This window comes from Poecilia mexicana, unplaced genomic scaffold, assembly GCF_051168715.1.
Source record: "Poecilia mexicana isolate PSO_F unplaced genomic scaffold, ASM5116871v1 scaffold_10, whole genome shotgun sequence".
Taxonomy (NCBI): Eukaryota; Metazoa; Chordata; class Actinopteri; order Cyprinodontiformes; family Poeciliidae; genus Poecilia; species Poecilia mexicana.
Genome location: NW_028263379.1, coordinates 31,893,452 through 31,901,426, shown reverse-complemented (window position 1 = coordinate 31,901,426; position 7,975 = coordinate 31,893,452). Strand labels below are relative to the sequence as shown.

Below are 7,975 nucleotides of genomic sequence, written 5' to 3'. Positions count from 1 at the left end.
TTGAGCCACTGCTTAAATCTGAGAGGAGTCTCAAAGGAAAACATCCCCCTCTGATGGCCACTTCACCACGGCAAACAGAAAAGGCCTGATTGAGAGGCCTCATCCTCCAGTCTGGCCTATTGTCTATAATAGATACTGGAACAGCTTCAGGGGACACACACACATATACACACTCACAAAACCCGATGCAGAACACTCACTCCCTCTGTTTTGTGGCTCTACAGAGAATTAATATCCACACAATAAAAAGCTAATCATCTAATAAAACAACAGACCAAGACTTGATTTATTATTTCAATAGAAATCCTCCAACTCGGCAGTAAACAGCATAAGCAAAATGTTTATAAATGGCTTGCTGTGAGCTAGTTGTGCTGGTGATGGACTGTTTTCTGCTTGCATAAACACAGCTACAAAACTCTTTATCTAGTAAATGTAAACTAGTGCTTGTATTTCACTCCGCCGCAGAGCGATCTCTGTAAATAGCTTTGCAGAAGGAAACCAGTTAATGAATAATTTCATCTTCATTGCTGGGGTCGAACCAAACATCAGGCAAAAGCTCCTTAAATTCTTATGGTAGTAGAAATGGACTGGAATTATGATAAAACTTTGGATTTTCTTTTTTTTTAATGAATTTTTAAATTCTGGCAGCTGCTTTATTTTCATTGTAGAAATTATGTCTAATATTCAATCTTGGAATTTGAAAAATTTTGGATTTTTGTCTGATGAATTTTTATGTTTAGGCAACTTTTTTTGACTTATTACATAAATGATGCCATACGTTTTTTGTAAAAAAAAGAAAAGAAAAAGTTTAATCTAGGAATTTTTAAAATAAGCTAATAATGTTCAACATTAACACATTCTAAGTTGAGAGTATTTGGATGTTTTTATAACATGTGTTTTATATATTCTTTTAAAATTCATGTTAAAAGCTGAAAGTGCTTTTTAGTTTTTTATTATTATTGAAAAACCATTTGATCTTAGGGCTCTGGAATGGGTTTGCTTTGTTCCAGATATAGACATGGTTGTAAGAAAATGTAATTTTATGATGGAATATGGCTTGTGTAATATTTTTTGCTTCTTTGGTCTTGGGCAGTGGAAGATGGTGGCTGTAATGTGTCTGGTCACATGGGGGGCTGTGTGTCCCCCTCATCACAGCCTGTGGCTGGCTCAATGGGCTCTTTGCACCTAAGGCGTTGACGTCACATCTCCAGGAGCTAATGCGGCTCACTTTTTTCCGCTTTGAGTTACCATGACTGGTAGAAAAGACTAAGTCGTATTTCAGATGCAAAAAAACAATACTATTAACATTGTTGTCTTCCTAATATAATGGGCTTTTAAGTTTTCGTTAATTTCCAAGCGTTCCCGAATTAAGAAGATGGCTTGTAAATATCTGTCGCTACCAGCTAACGCCGCACAGCAAAGTTTGCAGCCTTCACTTCACTCCGGATCAGCCTAAAACTACCGGGGATACGGATGGTAAATAAAGGAGCCTCCCTGAGTTATTTCCATGGAATCACTTCTATATTCAGCCTGAAAGAGTTTATGGGAACGAGAGCAGACCAGAGCCAGACAGCCGAGCGACTGATCCGCCTGTACATACTGCTGTAAACACCGTCCTATCTGAGCTCTGAACAAGAAACATGCAAAGGTAATAAAACGAAATAACACGGAGACATGAAGCAACACGGTCATATTTTTCTAAAAGCAGCAACTTTGAACCTGAACAGCTGAACCAGATCTCTGACACCAGAGTTGCGCTACTGTTAAGCTATGAGGCTTGTTGTGCTTCGTCAGGCTTCGGAAGTAAAGAGTCCGAACCGTAACCGAACCCGTTAGTCTGTGACACTAACGACAATAAACACACATAATATACTTGAAAATTAGATAAAAACATTGTCCGTTAGAATGTTTAGATACTTAAATAGCACATTTTACAAGAACAATGTCCGAGAATATTGCCTACTAGCATAAGCTAACGTTAATGTTAGCCACAAAGTTTAAGTAAAACTCACCTTCGTGTCAGTGAATGTATAACGAGGCGAACATCTTAAAACCTTTCTTCAGCTGACTTGTTGGGGCTTCGGATCGATGTACAAACCTTGGCCAAGCACTGCAAGCACCTAATGTAAATGATATTTGTATTGGATCGGAAACAATAGAGCCGCTTTACCCTGAACGCGGAAGCTGAGGTGCAAAGAGCCCATTGGTGATTTATGACCGGCCAGAGGAAACATAAAGACGGTAATGTATCTCCGCCCATATCACAGACATATTTAGTAGAAGAGGCTAATAAATAGCTTGCATGCATCATGTAACCCACGTGACCGCCACGCCCCAACCACCTTCCCTTTAAGCCGTCCCTTTAACAGCTGGGACCCTCATGTGTATTTCCGGGTTTCCACTGTGCTGCTGCTCACTGTTGGTTGTGGCGTCGGTTGTTAATAAAACAATCTCAAATCTCCAACTCGACTCATCGCTGAACAAATTCATCCCTAAAACTCGAGGATCTGCGGTGAGTTAAGTACCATCTGAACTTGACGTTGTATCAGCAATACTAGCGCCGCTAATATATCCGCTGCAATACTCACCAGGTTGGGCTTTGTTGATGCCTGGTTTACCTTCTGATGAGAACAAGTAACATCCACTTCCTCAGACAATCCGTTACTCGACGGTGAGTAAATATTCATCCATATATGATGGGGCGTTATTTCCGCTGTGCGCCGCCGGTTAGCATTAGCTACCAACTCGACAATCAGTTGCCACATCAGCTCAGTCCACTTACTAATTACTTACTTAATAAAAAGTCACACTGTTAAAGCCGAATTAAAGGCCACACCTTTAATATTTAAAGGCTTCTCTTTCAACTTTAGATTTGATTATTTTTCATGATTTCTTTGTTTATTGTTGTATTCCATGCTGGTGCATCTATGAAGTCTGGTACCTAATATGATTTTGTTTGTAGCTACTTTGATCAATCACATTCTTAAAGTTGATTGATTTGATTTATTATTAGCTGTTTGTAGCGACTGCTAATTACTTTGAGAAATTTTGAACTTGAATTATGAAGTGCACTTTTCTTTTAAAAGGACTTTTTTCTTATTTTTATGAAATATGAAGTGGTTGTCAATACATAGCAGTATGTATTTGTTTTTTTTTTCCCATTTAGCTTATATAAATATAACATTTATATATGAACTTAATGTATGTTTTCTGGCCTTTTAGGTCAGGTTTTTTTCTCCCCCTTCATCGACTCGCTTGATGACGGAGGATGGCGGGCTACCCACACACCACCTGGTGGTAGGAAAAAGAAAGACACTCTCCACACAGGAAAACCAAAAGACACTTTTCACACAGGAAAACCAAAAGACACTCTCCACACAGGAAAACCAAACGACACTTTTCACACAGGAAACAAAATAAACTCTAAGGGAGTATCTAAAGGAAAAGAACAATTCTCCCGTTGCTCTTGGACTTTTGAACTACATTTGGTTTTGAAGTATTATTGATTATTTCTTTGGTTTGTTTTTCCCCCTCCTTGTTTCTTTTGAACAATTTATTTTTGTTTAGTTTTTGCTGTTAGTATTATTATTATTATTATCATTATTGTTGTCATTATTATTTCCACTGCAATAAATAGCAATATAAACAAAGCTCTTTGCATCAGTTGCATCAATTATCCACCCAATCATGACTCCATGCCGTACCTATTTCTGATTTTACAAAGTGGTTAACACTAAGCCTTGCAGTCAGACCTGCGCATTTAATAAAAGCGTTACAATCAGGTTTCTACCCTACCTAACACCATTTAGAAGAGAGCGAGATCTCACCTTATTTGGCCTCTTTCAGTCTAATACTGGCAGAAAACATAACACAAACATTTCTTCCCATTTTACACTATTTATGGTAATAGAACAGTTTCACTAGCTGTTCTATTAAAAAGTAGAACAGCTAGTGAAACTTAATATGAGGAAACAACCAATCTAGCAATCTGTTGCATCAAAGTTCAGATTAATCCAATCTACCAGACCTTCTCATTAAAGCAGAGGTTCCCAAACTGTGGGGTACGCCCTCTAGGGGGGCACCGTGCCATTGCAGGGGGGGCGCAGGAAGTCGTCTGGAAGAAAGAAAGAAAAAAAAAAAAAACATGAACACTGTATGCGCTGGGTTTTTACCTTAGAATGGCCAATTCTCTGTTATTCCCCTGTCAATTTGATACAGTAGGGCAGGGGTCCCCAAACTTTTTCCTGTGAGGGTCACAACTTTTCCTTTCTCTGGTGGGGGGCCGGAGTCAATTTGTAACAGAAAAAGTGTGACGTTTGCAGGAGTGCCTAAATGTAAAAATATATTGTTTTCCAGAAAGCACAATCAAATAACATTCTCTGGGTTCTTCACAGAAAAAATTCCAGTAAGGATTATAGTCCGTATTTTCCGAACTATGAGCCGCACTGGACTATAAACCACAAGCCCAAAGTTTGTTTTTTTTTTTTTTTTTTTAATAAACCAGTAAACATGCACAAAAAAGCCGCAGATATCTCTGCCGCTCCAGGTTTTCCACAACGATGCAGCAGCAACAGAGGGGGGCGGACACCCAAAATTTGAGTCATAACAGGTCAATTAAATATCACATTTATTAGGGTTGAAAAAGTCCCTAATAAATGATTTAACAGAACTGATTACGGTAGTTTCCGAACTGTAACTGTAACAGTAAAAGTGCTGATCCTTCTTGTTGCTACTAGCATGTGCTAAATCAGTGGTCCCCAACCTTTTTATTACCGCGGACCGGTCAAGACTTGGAAATTTTGTCCAATCAGAAAGCGCAGTGACGAAAAAACAGAGGGGAATCCCAAACAGCTCACATATCGCGCAACTGAGAGTCCGGTGGATATCGGAGATGATATGTGGAAATGTTTATTATTATATGTAAAGGTCATTATTATGTTGATTCAGTTAAAAATGTTAACTATGAAAAAACATATTCACCTCCAAATCATAGTGCAGCAACTAGAGCGGCTGCTACCGTCGTATTTTATCCACCGCCTTTTATTTTGGTTATGTCTTTTATCTCTTAAAATGACTCCACAAACTGTCACTATTGCTTCTACATCATCATCCATGTTTGGTTATTCTAAATTCCCGCTATGTTGGTTGTTTTGTGGATTTTCTTCTGGAATCGTGATGTTCCTGACTGGAATCGGTTCGTGTTGTTCCTGCCTTGGACACACGAACTGATCGAACCTGTTGTACTTTTATCAGCTCTGTGGTCACAGAGGTTTGGAGAATCGGCCGACAATCCTTAAATCTTGCCGTCTAAACCAGACTTAAGACTCACAAGCTCTACTCATCTCCTCTCGACCACTGCCCAAACGCTCTCTGACTCTGGTTGCTATGGTAACGTTTACATATCCCTTCAAAATAAGATACAGATGCGCCACAAAAACGAACATTTTACTTTCGTGAAAATTTTAACTCACAATAATGACTAGCGGGAGCCCTGAGCTTGTTTCTCTGCAAGGAGACATCAGGGAGTGATGAGAGTGAATAACACCCGAGCTGTGTTCCTTGAGCACAGCCTGCTTGGTCTCTATGTGGCAACACAGCTTGAATCTTGGTCGCCGCATGTTACACAGAGCGGCTTGTAATGTTTGACTCACCTACCGGTCCGGGATAAATCCATCCTCCTGTCTCTTCTCTGGGCCTTTTCCCCTTTGCAAAGAAATTTTCCAAAGACATCTGATCTGTTTCTTACTCATTTTACAGCTTGTGGGCTCAGTGTTGGCTCGCAAGTAACCAAGACTTCCAATGATTCACTTCCTGCTAAAGAGTCCCCTGGTGGTTGAAGAAAAATCCACATATAAACGGCTTATAGTCCAGAAAATACGGTAAATGGGAAAAAAAAAAAAAATCTCAATGCTTTCTGGTATTGTTCAGGGGGCCGGACCAAATGTGGAGGCGGGCCGGATCCGGCCCGTGGGCCGTAGTTTGGGGACCCCTGCAGTAGGGGCTTCCACACTTCCCATATCTGTGTCCTCTGTCACTTTTATCAGCAGTTAAAACTGTTTAATCCATCGTTTACATGTCGTAACCTGATTTTCCGAGCTGCCTTTAAACGCAACATGAGCGCTACGACGCTCGCGCTGGAGACAATGAAGGAGACAGTGAAGGAGACAGTGAAGGAGACCTGCTGCTGTGCAGAGCTACGTAGGTGTGTTAGAATCATGGCAGCAAACCAACAAAACCCAAAGAACTTTTCACAGTTTTTCCCCCAAACTAACCGACTGTTGAGTAAAGCTGTTGGATACAGGTAATGTTAGATAAAAGATGACTAGCTAGCTAATATCAATACAGCACCTTAAGCTTGTTAACAAGTAGCTTGTAGGCTACTGATGTAGCCTACAAGCTACTATGTCTATGTCAGTGGTTCCCAAACTTTTTCTCCTGGGCCCACCCAGTGGTTTCCAAACTATTTCTGGCCCCCCCCTATGGCTTGCAAATAGCTGTCTGGTTGAACGATGTGTGTGAACGAAGGGGGTGGGGGGTGGATTCTTAGAGACTCCCTGTTATACTCAGCCCAGGCTCCGGATGAACAAGGGGGGGAATCAACTTTTTTGGGGGCAAAATGAATTGTAGCTGAACATAGACAACAACACCAGTTGAAATTCTACCAGAGAAATCAAACCTGGTAAAAAAGAAAAAGGCTAAATAAAAAATTTATTTAAAAATTAGCATGCAATCACTCACCAGAAAAAGGTACACTTTTTAAGTTGTTTAAAGATGATCCAGAACGACATCAGCCAATTTCTGGTTACCAGGGAATTTCTCTGTTCATCTCTGCAAAGGAGAATGTGTGAATTTGTCTTCTTTCTTTTGCTTTGTTGCCTTTTTTGGTACAAAAAAATAAGACAAATCCCATAGTGTTTACTTTCTTCTAGCATTCAGCTAATGCACCTTAATTAAAACAGCATGCTATGTGCTTTTCAGAAACGATTATGGCATTTTTAATTGGAAATATCAGTCGAGCAACAAAAAAGGTATCATTTCCATAATTGACACACCTATGTGGCTTTGAACTTCACTGTTTGTTACATTAAACTAGCCATAAAACCGGGACGCTGTGAGATGGAAGTAGGGATGGAAACCCAGTGGGATCACGCTAAGTGTATTCCAGTTAGCATACACACACAGCTGGTGGCTGTTTGTGTACCCACAGAACCACGAAGCCAGTCCTTTCGGGGAAATAAATTTCCCTCATAAAACAGATGGTAAAGCCTGAGATGTTTCTCACTTATTAGTTATGTTTGTCTCCTAAGTTTTCCTGCTCTGTTGATTAATTTTATCCCTTCAAAGTTTCAACACCCTCTCTCCTGTGCGCACCATTATTTCCCCTCATTCTCACCAAGACTTTCTGACACTTTTTTATTGAAGGTGTTTTTTGCCTTTTTTCCTTAAGAAACAAATAAGGAGAAACCTGGGGAGATGTTATCTTAGCACTGCCAAACCTCAAGATGAAGACAGAAGGTGAGCTTTGGACATAAACACAAGAAAAAAAAAAGTGCTATGTGGATTTGTATTTATCCCCTTTGAGCAATGACTGTTCAGAACCACCTTGGAATCACAGCTGTGCTTCTTTTGAAGTATGTTTCTTCCAGCTTTGTGAATATGTAGATTAAAATTACTGCCTGGGCTTATTTGCCAAATAACTTGTTGAGCTTCACACAGTCCAACATAAGTCTAAAATATCTTTTGTAATTACAAAAAAAAAAAAAAAAAAAAAAAAAGCAATTCATGATGGTTCCGGACCACAACCGCTCATGAATGGCAATATGCAATATTTACAACCCCTTCTAAAATGTTTATAACAACCTATTTTAATACTTCAAACACTAAATTAACTTTAACAAGCATTAATTCACACAGAGGAAACCCGACTGCCAAAGCTAACATCTATCATCTGCTCTTGGATTAACTGCTTCGTGAA

General features: G+C 39.6%; 1 long non-coding RNA gene across 1 annotated transcript; it reads left to right on the top strand.

Moving 5' to 3' along the window:
* Window positions 1–2,307: 2,307 nt before the first annotated feature.
* LOC148157520 (uncharacterized) lies at window positions 2,308–3,521 on the top strand. The gene is made up of 3 exons (XR_015764380.1): window positions 2,308–2,512; window positions 2,592–2,671; window positions 3,223–3,521. It is a non-coding gene; the product is annotated as an uncharacterized LOC148157520 (long non-coding RNA).
* Window positions 3,522–7,975: the final 4,454 nt, after the last annotated feature.